This window comes from Myotis davidii, unplaced genomic scaffold, assembly GCF_000327345.1.
Source record: "Myotis davidii unplaced genomic scaffold, ASM32734v1 scaffold419, whole genome shotgun sequence".
Classification (NCBI taxonomy): domain Eukaryota; kingdom Metazoa; phylum Chordata; class Mammalia; order Chiroptera; family Vespertilionidae; genus Myotis; species Myotis davidii.
The window spans coordinates 1,962,723-1,985,886 of NW_006294998.1; the positions used below are offsets into that span (position 1 = coordinate 1,962,723).

At 38.4% G+C, this 23,164-nt stretch overlaps 1 protein-coding gene across 1 annotated transcript in view; it reads left to right on the forward strand.

Annotated features, from left to right (window-relative positions):
- The window catches only part of GPC5 (glypican 5), a 1,306,619-nt gene that overhangs the window by 464 nt on the left and 1,282,991 nt on the right, over positions 1 to 23,164 (forward strand). The gene's annotated exons all lie outside the window — the stretch shown is intronic.

A 23,164-nucleotide genomic window follows, 5' to 3' on the forward strand; every position in this document is an offset into this window, starting at 1 on the left:
CGCCCAGCCTCCTGGGGTGGCCCTTCGTGGGAAGATGACCGCTCAGGCCCTTCGGCCGCTCAAGGTGTACCCGGTGAGGCCTCTGGGGGAAGCTCGGAGTGACCATCCCGAGCGCCGCCGCGCAGGTCTGGGTCTCCTGGACCATGGAAATAGTCGGCGGCTAATGCGTGCTTTGGGCATTTGCTTCCCTCAGTCTCGGCTGATGTGTGGGAACAGGCCAGTAAAGCAGACAGCTGTTCCGGGTGGGAATTTCAGCAGTGTGTGCTTTCTCTTTGGGTGGAAGGAGTTGGGTTGGTCGCTCCAACTTTGATACTAAAAAAGGCAAACCTGCGTTACTCTTCTTTGCTGGAGAGCGGGGCACTGACGGGACAGCCCATCTCCTCTGTAATTAGCACTGGGACCCGGTACACCCACCCGCACTGGCGTCCGAGCCCTGGCACCAAACCCTCTGCCTGGAACCGAGCTGGCCAGTATTGTCTCTAGGAATCACCTGGTAGTTTCAACTCCTGAAAGGTGTGATGGCAACAGGCGAACGAACTGAACGTATTGGGGAGCCACTGAGCAGGGATGAGATGCACCAAAGATTGAAGGGGAGAGAGTACAGCAGGCGTGGCCAGTGTAGATTCTGCTCCCCGTATTCGCCTTTTATGTGCTGTATTGCCCCCTGCTCCTTGCCCCTACCCCGCGCAAATTCCCTTCCGCTGGCGCGGAATCTCCAGGTTAGGGTAGGCTTGGAAGCATAGGTCTTAATTGTCAAACGCAATAGCAGGTGTCTGGGGCTGAGATCTTCCTGGAACAAGGTAGCCTGACTATGAAGCCAACACAGACGGAGTACTGTGCTCGTACAGCATTGGTTAACAAAGAACTTGTGCAGGATGCTTGAGTCTAAAATCCGTTCTCTGCGTGAGTTTTTAGGATGAGGAGACTTGCTGTGAGCGCCACGGAGTAGCTGTTCTGCTTGATTTCTTTGCTGGCTATGAACTCAGTTCTGGAGTCATCCTACAAGGACAATCTAGGCATTTGGGAACACTGAATCCATGTTAGTTTATGTGACCAGTCTTTTAAGCAAACCCAATATTTATGTGACTATCTGTTCTGTACTAGGTGCTTTTTCTGTGCTATTTGAACAACATAGTTGAAATCCTCAGTTTAGGGCAATTCTTCTCCCCTTTAAATCTGCTTTCTTATTTCAGTGCATTCTTTTCATTAAAAAGTAAAACTCACTTATCGGTAGCTAATAAAACCTTACTTACCAGGGGATGTGTGTTGGGGAGGAGGATGCAGAGAGGGCATTGAGCTGTGAAATCCTTACCTGCATTATTAGATTTTGCCTCCCATTTGCCATAATTTTGGCTGGTATGTTCAGTGAATGTTGACAGCTCCCTAGTAAGGTCTTGATTTCACCCAGCTTTCATACCTGGTACCCACTGTTTGCAACGCATGGACTAGAAGATGTTACATTTCTAGGACCTTGTGTGTGTTTCATCTCATCTGAAGAGGAACTTTACAGCGTATCATGGCCTTTTACCAGTATGTAAGGAGAAACTGAAGCTCTGCCCTGCAGAGAAGGAAATGGTTGTACTTATTTGGGTTTGATACACATCACACAACACACACACACACACGCGTGCGCACTCACCAGGATGGCAATCACCTTTTTTTCTGAGAGGTTCCGGATTGTTTTCCCATTGCAAGTACCTGTATTGATCTGTGGCTTATGATGATGGAGGAATTATAGTAGCACCTCCTAATGGGGCTGTGCAGGGTTGCACTCTGAGGGACGCGAGGGGTGCTGGTGGGAAGAAGTGCTAACTTCCTTTGATATTTGCAATAAGAAAAAGTCATACGAGAGAATTATTCTGATTTAGAATCGCCCAGTAAAAGGCATTCACATATGAATTTGATATAATTCTGTACTTTTCTTGTCTCTGTATTGTTGTTCAAATTTTATTTTAATAGTTTAATAAAATATTGAGCTGTTTCTTTTAAGATTGATATTTCTCTTATTCCCAGTAAAAAAAAAAATTTCCAAATTGAGTAAACTGCACATACGACATATGACCTAAATGCTTTTCTTAATTTTATATGTTCTTCAACATTTAGCTTGATTAAGTATAGTAGTTGGCTATCTTGTTTTCTAAAATTATCCTCAATCTCAAGAGAGAGCATAGTTAATATACAAGTAGTCATTTCCACAGTAAAGCACAAATATGAACATTCTCTGTAACAAATATATTTATTTAGCACACAGGCTTTCATGGACAAAAGCAAATACATTTAGATTTCGTATTTGTTTTCCTTAAAAGTTTATTTTTAAGTGCTTTCTTGCATTTCTTGTTCACAAAATGTTCATTTCTGAGCTATCTTGCCAAAATGCTTTTAAAAAATAATATATGCTGGTAGAACAACTTTTTATTTTAATTTAAATTTTTCCATCACCATCTATCCTCTCTATGCCCTCTTCCACCTCCCCACCGCAGTCACCACACTGTTGTTCATGTCCATGAGTTCTCTCTTTCTTTTTTCTTCTTCTTTTTGGCTCAATCCCTCCACCACCCCCAATTCACCCCTCCCACCTGCTCTCTATCCATGAGGCTGTCTCTATTTTGCTTGGTAATTCAGTTTGTTAAATTCTACATTGACTGAAATCTTATGGTACTTGTCTTTCGCTACAGTTTTCTTCCCACATTTGTGACTTTTAATCTTCTGTAAACTACTTTACCAATTTGAAATTATTAAGGTGGTGAGAAGGGCCATTTCAGCTGTTTCTCAGATTCCCCTCACCTTTGTTCTCTACTCTGCTCCAATTCTTTTAGGCCTATTGAGCCCTAAGGATGTTTGGATGAGAAATGTAAAAAAGGAGAGAAGGTGTAAATGTGATTAGAATTACAGATTTCCCCGTGTTCTGATTTTATTTCCTAAGTAGTAGTCAAGGTGCCCGTAGCTCTTGTTTATTTTATTCAGGAAAGTACTGTTAGAGAAAGTGTCTTTTAAAGGTCCTTTTGTTTTAATGTTATTTATTGGGGAAGAGGGAAAATGCTTTCCCATTGAAATTCTCTTCACACGTGCATTGTTCACACATGTATTATTTCCTTTTAAAAAGAAGATAATTCAGAAAGGAGAGGCTCATAAAAAGTCCAAAACTACATTCAATTAATTTATATACCAACTGGTTTTTAAAATGTGCATGTTCGTTGATACAAAGAGTAGTTTGTGGAAGACAACTTTTTCTTGGTAGCTTTTGGCCATAAATGAGATAATAAAAATAAAGTTGATGTGGCAGAATGAAATCATGATACTATAGGTCACTTTAAGCAGAGCTCTAGCATTTTAATTTTTTAACTGCTTTCATTGTAATCAAATCTTATAATCTCTTCAAGGACAGTGTCATTTCATTTTTACACTCAAGAGAAACAACCTGTCTGCTAACTGTGGAGTTTGGAATTACAGATATTTGGATTTCAAAACTTGGTTCTGCCACCGGAAGCTCGGCGACCTAGGTTAACCAGTCATCTTCTTTGAACCTCTGTTTCCTCATCTGTAAAACGGGAACATTAATAGTTCGGAAAGGGTTGCTGCGTAGGTGATATGAAATAAAGGATGTATGTAAAATAGCACAAATCCAGGCATATAGTAAGTGCTCAAAAATGCGTTGTTGTCATTAGAGTTTTTATTTAGTGTCTTGATTTTAACTGGACTTGGCCTTTAAGGGTGAAATTTTAGTTTTAGATCTCTATATATCAGGAGATGTATTTATAACATCCTAGTGTTTTGTTTTAATTCACAAATGATTGTTTTTAAAGTTGGGAAATATGTTTCTACCTGAAATGGTATTTATTAGGTTATGATGACTATTTTGTTTCTTTTTGTGGACTAATGGAAACTCTAAGAAGGAAATGAGGCTACACTGCTGCTAGTGGCAGCACCCAAAGCTACTGCCTCCTCTGACATCACCACCATTCTGCTGTCTGTATGCAGGGAGGTGAAGTAGTATGAATAGAGTGGCTTAGGTAGTCACACAATGAGGTGGCTGGTGGCTATAGTCACTCTTTGACAGTAATCTCAAATTCTTGTTTCTCAAGAACTAACCCCTTTGGTTGATGGAAAAGCATAATTATGGTGATTGAATTTTCAAAGCCATAAAAGGGACCCATGGTCTGACATTTGGGAAGATCATTGTCGGGATTGCCTCTGTTGAAATCCATCAGCCAAGAATTGCCAGAAACAAATAAATTAGGTTCATTTTGCTTTCTGCAGCAAGGAGGATTGTACACCTCAGGAACTGTGGGTGTCTTGGTAAGAGGTGATTGAGAGGGGCGTTTATGGGAATTGGGCTATGCCAGCTGATCACAAGGAGGGTTTAATAAGTAGGACAGTTCAGGAACTGGGCATCTTTGTAATTTATGTGTTAGGAAGATTAAGGTGTGAATAGTTATCATGAATGAAAAGCAGTAGTCACTCTTGTTGGTGGATATAGTGGGTTGTTTAGTCATTTTGGGGGTTTGTAGAGTCTCCTTATGGCTCTCCTGCTGCACCACAGATCTCAAGGGGCTTTGTCTGATCATTGTTTTCCGATTCTGTGCACGATGTCTGTGTTGAATTGTAAACATTAAGGCCTCCTTCCGGTGTCAGGGAAGTTTGTCACTTTCTCCTCTAGACAATCCAGTGTGAGCTTTGATGTCTAAGAGAATCATGGGTTTTGTTTTTATCCAGGCCTTTTAGTAAAACTTAATGATGGGGAGTAAAACTTAAAGTGAGTATAATGTTCTACTTTTGGGCCATGGAGTATGACTGTCCATTAGGAGCTTGAGTTATACTATTCACACCCTATTCTTTCATTGTTTATTAATAAATGTAAATGTTGTGTGTGTTCTCCCTCCATCCCATAATTTACTAGTAAGTTCTTTTTTGTCAATGCATTGTATATTTGTATAACTGGTGTCAGGAGGGGTGCAATTTGGGAAACTTATAAGTAGCATTTCATGATTTTCCTACTCCCCTGTGAACCCCATTTCCAGCTTGTCTAGATTTTCTGAAATATGAACTTTTGTTTTCTCTATATGTGTGTATATAATTTGCTTTCCACATTTGATATGAACACCTCCTATGTCTATAACATTTATTATTATTATTATTAACTAGTAGAAGACAAAAGTAACATTCCAACAACCAGATGCATCTCCTAAACAGGCACAATTTATAAATTCACTTTGTTTTAATGGAGTCATGAGAAACTTCAGTCATATGCTTTGCTGGAATAGATTGGGAATATGGTACCTGATCTACTCGGTTAAGTAACAGTAACAATTTCATGGAAAGTAGCCATTTCCTACATCTGTCTTTCTTTTATAAAAGCCTGACCTTCAACTCTAAGAGATGGCAGCACCAATTGTGCCTTCAGTTCTTCTCCTTTACAGCCTTAGGTATTTCAGATTTCACTAATGATACTGCTGAAATCATTCTAAAATGATTAGTCATTCTATGAATCACACTAAATAGGACAGTTTTTGATTAGCCATATCAGGTTCACATATGGCTGTTTTGTAAGTGGAATGTATAATGTACTTTTAGATAAAGAAAATGAGATTTTGTGCTTTCGTGGTTTTATGAAAGAATACACATTCTCCTGAAAATTTAAAGCACTGAAAAGCATAAAATAAAATAACTACCACCCAGAAATAACCACCGATAACCCTTTGCATTCATCTTTCAATACTCTTATTAATGCTCTACTAAGCACATAAATATTCTGTGAAGGTATATGGAACCACTAACTAATTATGAACCTATCAGTATTTCCCATGACATTAAACATCCTTCTAGGCATGTATATTTTAGTGATAGTATAGTATTTCACTGAATCACTGCACCATAAATTGAATTCTCCCTTGTTGTTGGAATATGGGTTTCCAATATTTACTACCGTGACGTCATAGGACTAAGGACATGAAAGGTAAATGTGCTAAACTCTTACACCGCTTTCGGCTTTGCCCATGGAATACATTCATTTTACATTAAGATTTTTCAATATTAGCACCATTCACGTATGGGCTGAATAATTCTTCGTTGTGCGGGGCTTGGTGGTGGGTGGGTGGAGAGCTGTCCTGTGCATCGTAGGATGTTTAGAAGCTTCCATGACCTTCACCCACTAGATACCAGTAGCAATATCCTCCTTTCCCCAGTTGTGACAACCAAAACGTCAGATATTGCCAAATGTCCCATGGGAGGCAAAATCAAACTAATTGAGAACCACTGTCATAAGCTGGCCAACCTGTGGCTCCTTCACACACACACACACACACACACACACACACACACACACACACTTACACTTACACACACGCACACACGTTACATAGCTGGCTGGTTTGCATACTTTAGGACTTAGCTTAAATGTCAGCTCTTCTAAGAGGCCTTTCTTGAGGTTCACCGAACTGTGTTTCCCAGTTATCAAGGTGACATATTTTTTTTCTTTTTACTGTTGATTGTTCATCACTAGAGTGTGTGCATGATGAGAATAGAGAACATGTCTACTGGGGCAGTTTCACAAGCATGTAACCTGTGCAGTCACACAGGGTCCCCCCACTCAGAAGAACCCCCTGCTTGGTTTAATATTCTTCTGTTGCCATCTTGAAGTTTGAACGAAGGGTCCTGCATTTTCCTTTTGCGTTGGGCCTTGCAAATCAGGTAGCCTGTCCTGTTGTGTACCTGGTTCACTGTAGAAATTCTGGTGCCCAGCACAGTGTCTGACATGGAATAAAAGTTGAAATATTTATTGACATCAATCCGTGGGTATTGAACCTGCACAATTCTGCTATCTAAATACAATGACACTTTTTAAATGTTTTATGGTGTTATGTAAATGAGTTAGAGCTTGGCCCCTATGCATTTTACTTGTTCACAGCAGGTTGGAGTCATTAGCCCAAAGACCCCCAGTGCCATACTCAAATGTTTACACACCCCATTGCTTTAAATATGCTCAAGTAACCACATTTGTAGTCATTTAGAGCTTGCTTGCATTGCATCCCACAAAACCACACCCACCTTCTGCTAGTTAGAGTGAAACGAACTCTGGGGCTGTCCTTTGAAGCTCTCTGATTCAGAGACTTCCCATCTTGCTGCCGAGTTGATATCACCAAGACAAGTGAGCCCCCTCTCCAGCTCCCCTCTCCTCTGGGGGTTCCCTTGCCCTTTTCCTCTTCTGGGTAGTAGTCCTGCTTCTGCTATCTCCTGTCAAAGTACTGTCCAAATAAAGCTCTTCGTGACTGCCATCTTCAGGCACTGTGTTTTTCTTTATCAGCCCGCAAATCCTGGAACTCATCACACACAGTCATTACTTAGTTATTTCTAATACAGTGATGGCGAACCTTTTGAGCTTGGCGTGTCAGCATTTTGAAAAACCCTAACTTAACTCTGGTGCCGTGTCACATATAGAAATTTTTTGATATTTGCAACCATAGTAAAACCAAGATTTATATTTTGGGTATTTATTTTATATATTTAAATGCCATTTAACAAAGAAAAATCAACCAAAAAATGAGTTCGTGTGTAATAAGTTTGCCATCACTGTTCTGATATAAGGTAGGTACTCAAAGCAGCAATACCAATTTTAAAAATATCTCTTTCCCTCTACTAGACTTTAGGCTACTTGAGAGCAGGATCTGTGATGTATCTTTTTGTTCTGTGATTAGGACAACATTAATACATAAATTTTGATTTGTAAATTTAATCTTATAAATCAAATTATGTACAGTTACCTAATAGGCTCAGTTTCTTGTGTTTAATTATGTTTTCGGTGCTTATTCTTAATAGAATGAGAAATGTAGAAGCTGAAGTTTTTAAAAATATATTTTGTTCTGGGCTCAGTAAATTGTTTTTATGGAGTTAATGTTTTCTTATGTAACTCTACCACACATTCTATAAAGTGATGCAACCCTCTTTAAGTTTAAATTTAAAGGAATTTTTTATCTATATTACCTAATATGTTTGAAATGGACTAAATTAATTAATTGCCAAACAAATGTCTGGAAAAAAAGTTTCCTGAACTCTGTTCTGCAAGGAAAGGAAGATTATTCAACATTTAAAATACTAGATTTATTGGCACAGTTAAAAAAATTCTTTATTGTTGAAAGTATTACAGATGTCCCCCTATTTCCCCATTGACCCTCTCTACACCCCTCCCCTAGGCCTTCACCACATTATTGTCTGTGTCCATGGGTTATGCATATATGCATATAAGTTACTTGGTTAACTTCTTCCTGCCCCTCCCCCCCTTCCCTCTGAGATTTGTCAGTCTGTTCCATGCTTCTATGTTGTTCATCAGTTTATTTTGTTCATTAGATTCTACATATGTGTGAGATCATGTGATACGTATTTTTCTCTGACTGGCTTATTTTGCTTAGCATAACACTCTCCAGATCCCTCCATGCTGTCTCAAAGGGTAAGAGATTCTTCTTTTATACAGCTGCATAATATTCCATTGTGTAAATATGCACATCTTTCTTATCCACTTGTCTACTGATGGGCACTTGAGCTCTTTGCAGATCTTAGCTATTGTAAATAGTGCTTCTATAAATACAGAGGTGCATATATTCTTTCTGATGGATGTTTTGGGATTCTTAGGATATATTCCTAGGAGTGGGATCACTGGGTCAAATTGGAAGTTCCATATTTAATTTTTTTAAAAAAATATTTTATTGATTTTTACATGCAGTGTACTAGGGTTCCTTTTCTCCACATCCTCACCAGCACTTGTTATTTATTGATTTGTTGATGGTAGCCATTGTGGCAGGTGTGAGGTCATACTCCATTGTCATTTTGATTTGCATCTCTCTGATGATTAGTGACTTTGAGCATTTTTTCATAATACCAGATATCAAATTATTCTACAAAGCCATTATAATCAAAACAGCCTGGTACTGGCACAAGAACAGGCATATAGATTAATGGAACAGAACAGAGAACACAGAAATCAACCTAAGCCATTACACTCACTTAATATTTGACAGAGGAGACAAGAGCATACAATGGAATAAAGACAGTCTCATCACTAAATGGTGTTGGGAATATTATTGGGAGAATGGAAGAAAATAAGGGTGACCAAATATAATTTACATTTGGCTCTGGATTGGTTGGTTTGTGTTTTATGTGAATATTTTTTTTGCAAAGTGTTTTTTTCCATGAGGAAATTAATAGTAAGGACCTCGAAAATGATTTATTTTTTCCCATCACCTGCCCTTGTTTGGAGCAATGCAACACATCACTTATATGTAGAATTATTCCTCAGGTGGGAATATTGTTTATTAAAGGGTACTGATCCAGACTCCATATGGACCAAGTAGCAAGACTACAACCTTTCATAATAAGCAAACAAATAATTGCTGCCAAATTGTAAAACATGATATTTGAAAGCAGGAATAATCTGTCTCTAAATTATTTCCAACAATTCCAATTTTAGAAATACCAAGTGTTTAGGACCTCTCTTCAATAATATCTTAGAACAAAAACCCACATCTTTTTTTTTCTGTATGAAGTGTGGTTGGTTATTTATTTGGGATAGCTTATAGAGGTATTAGGAAATTTTACCTAAGTAGAAGGATTACCTATGTCAGTTCCTATGAGATGTGTATATTTTGATATGGTTCAGGTATTAACTTACATATGTTTCAAATACAGTCATATTCAATAGTTACTATTTCTTCTTTCATAATTTAAATTGTTTATTACTCTTATTAGGATAATGGGTTTGAATTACTAGTTTTCCTCTCCTGTGCTATCACCAAATTTATTTAGGTTTTATAATTCCATATGGCAATATAATTTAATGATCTTTGCAGATATCAGAGCTCATAGTCCTTTGCTTTTCCTTGCTTTACAGTTTCAAGGGACATTAGTTCATAATTCCTTCGATATTGATTTTGAGAGAGGTAAGAACTGAGAAGGGAGTTGGATAAAAAGCCTTCATAGATCAAAGGAATGTAAAAATTATTCCTGGATGTCCTTGTTCTCTCTACATATATTTTCTTTAAATAGAAGATTGTCAATATTAAATTACCAGTTCAGATTTATTTGCTTTTTGAACAATTCTCTTATTTAGTAAGGTTATACTAAGTTACATTTGATTCATTTTCTTTTGATCATTGAAAATGTCTATGTTTAATGAGCCAAAACTGAAGTAGGTCAATAAAATGAAGAGATGAACAGTATATTCTCACCAGAGTTGGGATATATTTTACTTTGAAAAAAAGAGTAATTTTTAAAAAAGGTTTTTTGATAAACTTAAAAGGTAAAGGAAGTAAGAATAACATTGAAACTGTCATAAAGCTAAGGAATCCATGAGTTCTTCAGGGTACTATTGTCAGGCGAAGACATATAGATATGTGTTTGTCTATACATATAAGTTCAAAGCTTTAGTTACAAAACAAAACTAAATTTTACTTTTATAAGTTCAGAGGCACAAGTAAGCTTTAGGCTAATAAATTTGTAGGAAATATCTTACTTATAAAATAAGAAAAAATAGTAGGTATGACAAAGCATTGAAATATCATGGGATAAAAAATGGGTAAAGCAGATATCTCAACTTATAATTTGTCTCATATTATGGTCACACATTTTAGTGAATAATAATGAACTTATAGTTTTGAAATAGCTTGGTCTTGACTCCATCACTTATTATCCATGTGACCTTTAGCAAACAGCTCACTCTCTCAGAAAATATTTTTCTTTTAGACATAGAAAAATATAGACATAGTGTTATAGGCTTGTTCCTTTTTCCTTTCAGTGGTTTTTGAGGATCACATGGTATGGTGATAGAGATTTGTAAACAGTAATATTTTCTACAAAAGTTACAACATTAATTTTATATAAAGCTATCACAAATGGTCTCAGATATATTAAAAAAATTTATGCTCAGTCAGGGAGCAAAGAAATCATAGAAGAGCCCTGGCTGGTGTGCGTCAGTGGGTTGGGCATCATCCTGTGCACCAAAAAGGCTGCCAGATGGATTCCTGGTCAGGACCCACGCCTGGGTTGCAGGCTCTAGTCCCTAGAGGAGGTATGCAGGAGGAGGCTGATCGATGTATTGCTCTCACACTGATGTTTTTCTCTCTCCCTCTCCCTTCTTCTTTCTTTCTAATAAAAAAATACCTTTAAACATAATATAGAAGAAATTTCTTTTTTAATCTAATAAACTAATAAACTGTTAAATATTTTTCTCCCATAACTCACCCTCAAAGTACTAATCCTTTATCCTTGGAAACTGTTTTAATTCTTTAGTTAATAAATAATTTATTGTTTGTAGTTCAATTCTTTGGTAAAATAAAGTTTGTTCATATAATGTAGTTTAAAACTAAAGGCCGGTCTTTTGCAAAATACTGTTATTTAAAGTAACTCAGTTAAGATTAAGCAGAAGGTACTTTGCGTGGAAATATGCTGAGTAAATATGAGCAGGGGAGGCTCAGCGATGGAGTTAATTCCCTAGTGTGTTTTATCACGTTCTTGCATGTCATTGCACTGACAGGTTTTGTGTGTTGCTTGTATTGAGGGTAAGAACTTTTCTCCCAGATGAAGGGCACAAAGGTGGAATGTGCTGGCAAGTCTCTGTTTGCCCCTTCAGAGAGACTCCACTGTGCTCTTTTCTTAGGCTATGTCAATGGGCATTCTTGCCTTTAGCAGTTGAGGGAGAGCAATGGCTGGAGAGGAGATTGGGCAAGTGGAGTGTGGTGGTTCCCATCTCACCTGGTGAAGCCACTGCAGGCTGCTTATGTATGTTACCTTAATCTAAGCACACAGCTCCTGCAAGTGACTTCACAATTCTCTCTGGATTCTGGCCACTACTTTCTCCTCCTGGCCCCTAAGCAGTAGTAGGGCGTACTACAGTATTCCTTCTAGTTTTCCTATACCCTGCCATTTGAAAGTAGCAATTTATTTCCTTCCAGGGTCCTATGTGACAAAACTTTATATAATTTAAATATTTAAGCCCACAGATTTTAGAGATAATTTGATTTGTAATTACAATGTATAGAAACATAAATCTGTTCTAGAGTTCATTCATAAATATTTTTAGAAGTTCCAATCAATGATGATTTCTCTCCTCACCTTTGGTTGCCTTGTATTTTGATAATTGTTTTGATAATTTTTTCTCTCAGTCCCTTTCCCCTCCCATCCCCTTTATGAAGAACAATGGTGGTAGGTAACTCTTTAGGTTCCAGTTGGAAATATGACTAAATCGATAATATGCCATAGTAGCACAGTTGTTTTATCCACACCCACTCCACGAATTCAACCAATCGACAGATTCTCTAGATTCTGTTTCACAAGTGTCCCTGTAATTTCCCTACCCACTACCATCACCACCACCATGCTTTAATCTAGTGCATTTTCATGGCTGGATTACTAAATCAGCCTGCATCTACTCTTGGTCCTTTCCTTGTCAGTTTATTTGCCAATTAACTCCCAATTGAGTTCCCAGTAGAACTCAGATCTTATCTTTATTTCTTGTGTTAAATCCTTTAATGATTTTCCATTGCCTTTCTTTAAAAAAAAAGAACATGATTATTTGAATACGTAGCTTCTGTATAATAAATAAACAAAGTAAACGTAATAGTGAAATAAATGGGGAAAACATACCCTATGGCATTTTATCTGTAATGAACAACAACCAAGATGTTAGCATTCTTAATCACAAATGAGCTGTTATAAATTGGTAGCGAAGACACTAATATTCTAAGGGAAATGAAAGAAGAGCATAAAGAGGAAATTTACATCATATAAATGACTAATAAGGATATGTGAGGATGATTGAGCTTAACATTAACAAGGGAAAACAATTTCATAGGAATATCACATTGTGAAACATTAAAAGTACTGATATTTAATGTTCCTGTGATGGTAGGAAATAGAGTGCTCATTTAAACATAGTAAAAGAAAAGACTGATGAAGATTTTCTCTACATTCAGTGGGAATTCTGCAGTTATAACTGACTAGAAAGGAACCTTCTTGAGTATTAATTTATGTATGAACATACCCCAAAACAAAGTACACAAAATCCAATTAATAGTGGGTGGCCAGCTGGGAAAACCAAGATGGTGGCATAGGTAAACGCTAGTATTTGCCACCTCCCACAACCACATCAAAATTACAACTAAAATACAGGACAACCATCAGAACTGTATGAAATCTGTCTAAATGGAAGTTCTACAACTAGAGAATTCTTTACTTAGAGAAGTAAAGAAGAAATTACATTGAGACTAGTAGGAAGGGTGGAGGCACTGAACGAGCTGGTCTGACACCTATGTGTGCTTTTTTTTTTTTAAACCAGGAGGGATAGCTCCACTGTGGAGGCCTCCTGTGAGAAGCAAGGGTTCCCAGCCCCACACCAGACCCCAAGCCCAGGGTTCCAGTGCTGGGAAGAAAAGTCCCTGTAACTTCTGGCTGTAGAAGAATCAGCAGAGACTGTAACAGAGTGACACAGAGGCTGCTGGAGACCCAGGCAGTTCCTCTTAAAGGGCTGGCTCAGGAACATACTCTGTCCTGCTCCCTCTGGGCTCCAGTGCTGAGAGGCAGCATTGGGGAAACCAGGGACATACAGGGAGGAACTGGATTGTTTGGCATTAGGGCAGGAACTTGGGGGTGGCTTTCTCCCAAATATGGGTGCTCATAGGGGTCATTGTTCCTGTGCTTGGACATCTCCTGTTGCAGAGCTGACTGGCAGCCATATCTGAATTTCTATCAGCGTGGCTCACACTGTGCACTCCATCCTGATGATTTCCTGTACCAATTAAGCTGTTTGTAGCGGCTTTTCCATATGAATGGCCTGTCTTGGCTCAGGCTTCAGACTTTCCTAAAATCTCTCATACAGGTAGCAGCTGGCATCAGCATGCCCCATGCCTATCAATAAGAGGCCCAATACCTGGCACTAGCAGCAGCCTGTCTTGCTTCACAGCTTAGCCTAGCCTTGGCACTTTCAAGCCCAATATAAGTAGCAGCCATCTGTAGATAGCTCTGTAGCTCCTGCAGGTGGCCCTTGGCAGTGGCTGACTTTGCACCTACTAGGAGACCTCAGAGCCAGTGTACCCAGTGGACAGCTTTAGAACATACCAGATTACAACTCTATACATCCACAAGCAAGTGACACACACAAGGGGCAGACTCGGATAACAACAAAGCCTCACTGAAGCAAGTCCTGCTCCATAGGGGTGTCTCCTGCATAGCAGCTCTTCCAGTGTAGTAGCTTTTGGTCCTCACAGCCAATTGGCCTGGGAGGTCAACTCCTTACAGTGATGCCAACAGTAATCAAGGCTCAACTACAACAAGACTGCACACATTCCACACAGGGGCAGGCCTAGAGTGCCCAGCTCAGGTGACTGGGGAGGCTGAGCCACTGGGCCCTACAGGACACCTGCTACACAAGGCCACTCTACCTATTCCAGGAGACACAGCAGCTCTACCGAATATATAGAAACAAACACTTTGCAACCAAAATGTGGAGGCAAAGAAACATGTCACAAATGAAAGAAAAGAAGAAATCTCTAAATGAAATGGAAGCAAACAAACTACTGGATAGAGAGTTCAAAACAATAGTTATAAGATTGCTCAATGATCATGAGAGCTTCAAGGGATTTCGTGAAACTTTCAAGGATCTTAGTGCGAATTTCAAAGACATCAAAAAGGACCAGTCAGAAATTAAGCATACACTAATTGAAATAAAGAAGAATTTACAAGGATTCAATGATAGAGTAGATGATTCTGAGAATTAAAGAATTGATTTGGAATATGAGGAAACAAAAAACAACTAGCCAGAAGAGCAAAAAGAAAAATGGCCCCCAAAATATGAAGATAGTGTAAAGAGTTTCTGGGACAACTTCAAGTGTGCCAACATTCACATTATGGGGTGTCAGAAAGAGAAGAGAAAAAACAAGATATTGAAAACCTATTTGAAGAAATAATGACAGAAACTTCCCCTACCTGGTGAAAGACATAGACAAGTCCAGGAAGTGCAGAGAGTCCCCAACAAGAGGAACCCAAAGAATCCCACACCAAGACACATCATAATTAAAATGCCAAGGTTTAAAGACAAAGAGACACTCTTAAAAGCAGCAAGAGAAAAGCAGTTAGTTACCTACAAGGGAGCACAATTATGACTGTCAGCTGATTTCTCAACAGAAACTTTTCAGGTTAGAAAGGAATGGCAAAAAATATTTAAAGTGATGAATGACAAGGACCTACAACCAAGATTACTCTACCCAGCAAAGCTATCATTTAGAATTGAAGGTCAGATAAAAAGCTTCTCAAACAAGAAAAAGCTAAAGGAGTTCCTCACCACCAAACCAGTATTACATGAAATTTTGAAGGGTATTCTTTAAGAAGAGAAAGAGGAAGAGGAAGAAGAAAGAAGGAAGGAAGGAAGAAGAAAATGGCAATAAATACATATCAATAATTGAACCTAAAAATCAAAATAAAGGAACAAGGAATCTAATGGACAAAACAAAATGGTGAATAACAGAATCAGAGGCATGGAAAGATGGAACAGACTGATGAATCTCAGAAGGAAGGAGGGTTAGGGGAGCTGGGAGAGATTAACCAAAGGTCTTATATGCATATATGCATTACCTATGGATATAGACAATAGGGTGGTGAAGGCCTGGGTTGGGGCAGGAAACAAGTGGAGGGGGGAAATGGGAAAAAAAGGGGAATCCGTAATACTCTCAATAATAAATATTTTAAAAAAATGGTAAATAGCCAGTAGATAGCTTTGAGGAGTAGAATTAGGAGGAGGAAATAGCAGTTAAGAAGCAAAATATACTTTACAAATTTCTATGTCCTTAGAATTCTTGAAAAGTATGATTTTTTTTAATGAATCAGAATTTTTAGTTTACCCTGAGATAAGTGAACTTTTAAGTGTATGTGATTCACACTTATAGGACTACCAAAATGAAGACCTTACAATTCCTTTTTAAAAATCTTTATTATTGAAAGTCTAACATATGTCTCCTTTTTTTCCTCATTGAACCCATCTAGCCTGCCCTCGCCTCCAGCCCAGACCTTCACCACACTATTGTCTGTGTCCATGAAGCCCTTACAATTCTGTCATTCTGTCCTTTTAAAATATGTTTTGTTGATTGATTTTAGAGAGAGAGAAGGGAGAGAGAAAGAGAAAAGAGAAACAGTGCATTCATTGGTGGATTCTTATATGTACCCTGGCCAGGGATTGAACCTGAAACTTTGGTGTATCGGGATGATGCTCTAACCAACTGAGCTGCCAGGCCTGAGCCTCCTAGTTTCTTGGTATAATAATGTCTTCAGGGCTCCTGGGCTTGAGTTCAGTAGCAACAATGAAACAGGGAGTCCCATTGCTCTTTATCCCATTGACCTTCATGTCTTATCAGATCCTTCATGTTCTTACCCCCTTTTCTTCAGTTTAATATGCTCTTTTCCTCCTCATTTAGAAGAGTCAGTTTTTGATCCTGAGCTACTGTAAGTAAAATTGCTCCTTACATATTATCCCTGGAACTAGTGAGGTGCTCTAAACTATCTTCAGCGCCAGGAATTATTTCCAAAGTTATCCCTGAATCAGAAGTACCTAATTATGGCCTGTCTTTAAGAGCAAATAGAAACATAATTTCTCTCTTGGACTATTGTGATAGGCCATTGGTCTTGTTTCCAGTTTGTCTTAATTAGAAGCCGTTTTCCATATTGCTAAAAACGTGACGATGTTTTTAAGTGATAAACCTGAAAATGTTCTTCTAAACTAGATCACACTTTTAGATTCAAGTGACATAAGCCAAAGTTCAATTCCCATTAATTATGAAAGGAATGCATTGGAAATATATCAAGATATCTTAAGGGACAGTGAAGGGCAAAGGAAGAACAGGGGTGCAGATGCGCTAAGGAAATGAAAATAGAGACTAGAATGTGTGCAGATCTCTTGCTCTTTGTTGATTTAGGCTTTCTTTTGTTACAGTAAAACCTCCTTCTTATAGCAGAAAATATGACAGCCACATAGCCTCGCCCCCGAAAAGGGAGAAATGGACCAAACTCTCTTGGTTGCAAATTTATAAATTTCTGGGAAGAGATTACCATATAGAGTCCAGCAGTTTTTTTTCACTAACTATAAAGATGAGTTGGGGGCAAAAGAAGGAGGGTGTCCTAGGAATCATTTCAAGTCATGCACACAAAACCAGTGGGGTTTAGCATAAATCTTAAAACATCTCTCATGGTCCCCCAAAGCTCAAACTCCTGTGTATTGCATTTGAATTTCTCAGTGATTTGATTCCTTCCTTCTTTTTCAGTCTTGTCTCCTATGGCCTTTCTGCTCTCTCCTAGCTCACCTTCCTGTTAAGTGAGGTCATCTGCCCTGGGCCCTGAGTGTCCTGCATATGCCAAGAATGCAAGGCTCTGACTTCCCTTTACTTGGGCCATTTCTCAGTGTTGTGCTTGCAACAAGCAACATTGAGAGATAGTTTCTCCTAGGACAAAGAACAAATTGTCCCCACTAGATATAAAAATGACAATCCCTCACAAGATCAGTATTCCTCCCCTGTAATGCAATCTCCTGCATGTGCAGGCATTCATCTAGAACATCCTGCAGAGCAGGGTAACCAATGCATACTCATGATGCTTGCTTGCTGTGAGGTGAGTCTCTTGTCTTCTGTTAGCATCAGTGAAACAATAGTATGCTCGCTTGCTAACTTGCAAATATGAAGAACCCCTGGACCCTGCAAACACCCCAACAACTTCCCCTAGACCACACCATATGCAGACCTGGCTTTCCATTTAAGTCATACCTCAATGCTTTTTATTTTCTTTATTGATTAAGGTATTACATGTATGTCCTTTTCCCCCCATTCCACCCCCACCCTGCCCCACTCATGCCCTTCCCCGCTTGGTGTCTGTGTCCATTAGGCTTATATGCATGCATACCTATGTGGCTGGATCTGTTTTTGTTAATCAGTTTATGTTGTTCCTTATATTCCACAAATGAGTGAGATCATGTGATATTTATCTTTCTCCAACTGACTTATTTCGCTTGGCATAATGCTCTCCAGGTCCATCTGTAGGAGTGTTTCTCAGCATCTAGAAGGGTTCAGGAATCTGGAGAAGGGCTGCGAGTAAATTAATAAAGAGACTAAACATGAAATATATATTTGGAATACATGGGGGAGCCAGATGGAGCTTAGCTTAAGTAACTAAGATCTCTGGACTCAGGGCTTTTTATTCATACATTTTTGTCCTAAAGCAAAGCAAACACACATATCAAAGGTAAAGTTTGGTAAGCAGTTAAGTATCAGGTTGGGGGAACTAACTGCCTTTGGCTGTTCAGCTGTTTGGCCAGCAGCAGGTAATAACATGTAGATTTTCAGGTTTGCGGGAATGCCCTTAGCTGCCTGTCAGCAGGCAACGATATGTATCTTCAGCCCTGCTGAAGCCTCAAGGTTCACCAACCTTTTGATGACCTTCTTGCTTTTATGACCTGCTGGAATTAGCCCCCAGCATCCATCCATGCTGTTGCAAATGGTAGGAGTTCCTTCCTTTTTACAGCTGCGTAGTGTTCCATTGTGTAGATCATACCTCAATGCTTTTGTCTTTCCTAATGAACCATAGTTTTTCATGCATCTTGTCTATTGTTGCCACTCTTTGGGATATCATTCCTCCTTCTCTTCTTCCAATCTTGTCTGGCCAATCTGAGTTTCTTTTTGCTACTTATTACATTTGTGAACTTAGATGAATTTAATCATGAGAAACTCAACTTCTCATTTACAAAACTAGGAATATTTTCTATCTTGTATTTTTTGGTAGGGAGACCATAAAGGACCTACTTAAAAATTATTAACAACATTGCTGAAACTCTCCTGTGACCCACTCTATTGTCTCTCCAAGAAGAGGAAATAATTTCTGCCTCTGAGCTTCCACAGAACTTAGTACATAGTTTTTTTTATAACACTTTGTCACATTAATTAAAATTTTTACAAATATGTTTCTCCCTAGACTAAGCCTTGGAGGGACAAAACTGCTTTTTATCCTTCTTGGTATCTTTAATAACCATCAGAGTGTCTTGTGAAGAACAGGTGTTTAATCAATATTTGATGAATTCATCTGATTTATTAATTAAAATAAAGAACAGGAAATTACTCTATAATTTAGCGCAGGTGGAATGAATACTCGGCATCTCCTGAATAGTCCTTTGAGAAGGGGTGGGGGGAGTAAGAACCCATTTGCCTATTCCCAGCCACAACATAGAAGCTTACACACGTATCAGTTTTTATGATGCCATTTTTAAGAACTCTGGTTAAGTTGACCTCAAAAAGAGTAACTAGCAAAACCCAAATTGTTCTCTATTGCATATTACTTCCATTAACTCTTCAACTGGTCTTCTTGACAAAGAAGATCTTATCAGCTTGGGAGAAATGCTGCATGCTGAACATGTTTCTTAAAAGTCACAGTATATGTTAACATATTAAAGCTATGAGAAGTACTACACTTGAGAGAATCTATTTATTTGATTATTAAGAAAACAAATTCATTTGCATAGGGCAAGAGTTTTGTTGTTTTGTTTTTGTTGTTTTTTGTTTTTTTTACTTAGCTCACGCTAATCATTGCCCTGGGACATTTTTTCTTTCATTTACTATCAATTAGAGAAGCCCTTCTTGAAAAAGACAATGGAGCTGATGTAGAGTTTTAGAAAGTAGAATTATCAGAAAATTTGAGGGGAAAGGAAGAGTCTAGTATGATTCCAAAGTGTTTGTTTTGTTTTGTTTTTAGTAGAGTAGAAGATGCCCTGTAGGGAGGAGAGTGTAACATGGGGCGTATCAATATTAAGTCTACTGTGTTATATCATGGTGGAATGTAGAATAGATAGTTGGAAATATGGGTCTAACTATTACTTGAGAGTGTTATCAGTAAAGATTTGGGGATCATTAGGTATGTAAGTGAAGTCTTGGGAGTAGATCACACAGAGACAGAATTGAGAAGCAGAACCTGGGGCAACACAAATAATGATTAGGAGGAAGAAGAATCCGGTGGTGTCCTAGAAGTTAAGGAAAGGGAAGAGTTTCAAGAACTGGGGTGTAAATATTGTCAAATTCCACAAAGATGTTGAGTGCTTAGAAATGGATACATGTCTCCTGGATTTGATAACTCAGAGTTCACCAGTTTCCTAGAGGTATGCATTTACCAAGAAGTGGTGGGATCAAAATTGAGATAGTAAGACTGAGGTGAGAATGAAGTGGGAACAATAAATTCAGACCACACTTTCAAGAAGCTTAATGCTGCAGAGAAAAAGAAAGAAAGCCAGAGTATAATTGGTCTTTTTTGTATGTGTATGTTTTGTGTGCTACACACTTCATGAACATGTTTATAGGTTAACAAAGTGATGGGACTGTACAGGAGAGTGAAGGAGCCATTATTTAATAAGGCTATTTTGGCTATGTTAAGGATATTGGCGTTCATAATGATGTTATTATAATAATCTGGTTATTAATTTAACAGGGAAGGAGTAAATGGAAGATTAGATAATATAGGCATGCCATTTATACAGCTTTGCTAATTTAACACTTTCCAAGTCTGTTCCCCACTGATTGATGTGGGAAGGGACTAGACAAAGGCAGTGTAGACGCATGCCCAGTAAGGTCTCCGTGACCTGAGAAGGTGCTTGTCTGTCAGTCACACCTGAGAACAGGTGATTGGCAAGAATAGGCACGGCCACTGCAATATTTAAACTTCTGAACAAAAGGAGCTTTCTCCTTTTTGGCTCTTGGCTCTCTCCCTTGCTGTTCATGCCTGACTCCTGTTGCTCCTCTGCATTTCCCATGCTCCTCTGCATTTGCCCATGTGGCTCATTCTATGTGGGCTTCACACAATGGGCTAATGGACTTCATTTATTTTTATTTATTTATTTTTTAATATATATGTTTTTATTATTGGTTTGAGAGAGAGAAACATCAACTCATTGCCTCCTGCAAGCAACCTAACCTGGGTTTGTGCCTGGACTGGGAATCAAACCAGCGACCTTTTTTTTTTTAATATATATTTTATTGATTTTTTTTTTTTTACAGAGAGGAAGGGAGAGGGATAGAGAGTTAAAAACATTGATGAGAGAGAAACATCAACCAGCTGCCTCCTGCACACCTCCTACTGGGGATGTGCCTGCAACCAAGGTACATGCCCTTGACCGGAATTGAACCTGGGACCTTTCAGTCTGCAGGCAGACGCTCTAGCCATTGAGCCAAGCTGGTTTGGCAAATCAGCAACCTTTTGATGCATGGGATGATGCTCAACAACTGAGCCACACTGGCCAGAGTATGGACTTTAATTAGCTTGATGCTGAACTGGACCTGACAGCAACATGGACACTAGTCCTACTTGTGGCTCTACTGGAACCCCAGCTGCTCCTCTTTCAGGATTTGTTTAAGGGCCATAGGACTTTGGAATGTGAGAAATGTAACCCTACACCAATAAAAAAACATTCATTCTCCCATACAAATCTTAGAAAATTCTTTTCTAAAGATATTGTAAGAACCCCACTCTTACAAGTGAGGGAGGAATTTGATTTCTCCAGTAACAATACCAAGAGCAATAGAAAGCCATGGGAAATCTTTTAGCATAAGTGCCATAATTGGGTTTGCATTTTTAAAAGATCTTCTTCTTGTCTCTATGGTATCCATTTAAAATGTCTTTTCTAGGTGTTAAGATTAGAGTGGTGGTTGTACAGACGGAAAGAAGAAAATTTGAAAATTGTTCAAGAGGTTGAATCAATATGATTTTGATTTCTCGCTTCGACTTATCTTGCAAAATGAATCTACTCAAGTGCTTCCAATATATTTGTTTAAGTTGTACATCCAGCTGAAATCAGCCAGAAAGAAAAGAGGAACATATCGACCTTGAATTCATGGACTTTTAAATAACCTTAATTATATCGCATGTTGTGTGTGGCTATTCCTATGACATATGCTTCTTACTGCATAGTTAATATATTCTTATACTGTAGACCCCTTGTAACTATTTTGGAGTGAGTTATAAAATTTCTAGAGGAGCCAATAATTTGAGCCAGAAGGAGTTAAGCTATTCTGTGTCTTAATTGTTTTCAATTAGCTACTATTTCTATTTTATGTGTGTATTTGTATCCTAGTCTTTCAATGTTAGTTTAAATCACTGTACAGAGATCATATAGCCTGAAAATAATAGTGGGATGAAAAGTTTGTCTTGGTGTTTCCTATTAGCCACAATAAAAAGAGTAATATAATTAGTTACATGATTCAGAGTAGTTATTAGAGCAAAAGAACAAATAGTGAGCAAGACGTTTTCCGTGGTTCTTTCTAGAATAGATTGTGTAATGATAGAAACAATTTTAGCCATTGGGGAGATGTCTTTAACCAATAGAGAAGACCCATGTGAATATTTGGGTTTTAAGAGAGGAGGATAATAGCAATAAACAGGGAGCAGAAGGTGGAATTGTCATCCAAAGTTTCAAAGGAGAAAATTTTATAGAAGCAACCCAAAGAGAAATTGACTAAAATCAGCATTAGAGACATATTGGATATTAGGGATAATTTTATTATAAACAACACTCTCACCCCCATCTATGCTAACAGAGCTTAAGAGTAAACTTCTTGTACTTGATAGGGAGTCTTCTATATAACTTATTGATTAAGTCATCCTTTCCTGCTATGCCCTTGATGAGAGTATCAGCTTAGGCGCTTTGGTTGCAAAAAACACAAACTAACTTGGTCTAATATAAACATAATGTATTATAAGTCTTTACGTGTAAATCATAAACCCCAAAGTATAAAAACAAACTAAAGCAGGAACTACAGAGAGCTCTGACAGTTTTCCCTTCATTTGTCTACTCTGTATGTTCTGCTGTTTGACTCTATGGTGAAATAACAATAGACACTTCACTCCTAAATTATATATAAAGCAGTTCTGTTGGCAAATAAAGTAGACTTTTTCTATGTCCCAATTATAAATTCTCAGATGGCACAATCTGTATGGTTCTGGTTTTTACTCACAAACAATTCGAAGGGGCCTACACTTTAGGAATATATTAACTACGTAGTGAGAAGCATATACCCTATGAATAGCCACACACAATATACTCTGATCAAATGTGTGGTCACAGGCACACATGTGGCTGGCAGGGCCCTCTCTCAGGGAGGGGTTGAGAGAGCAT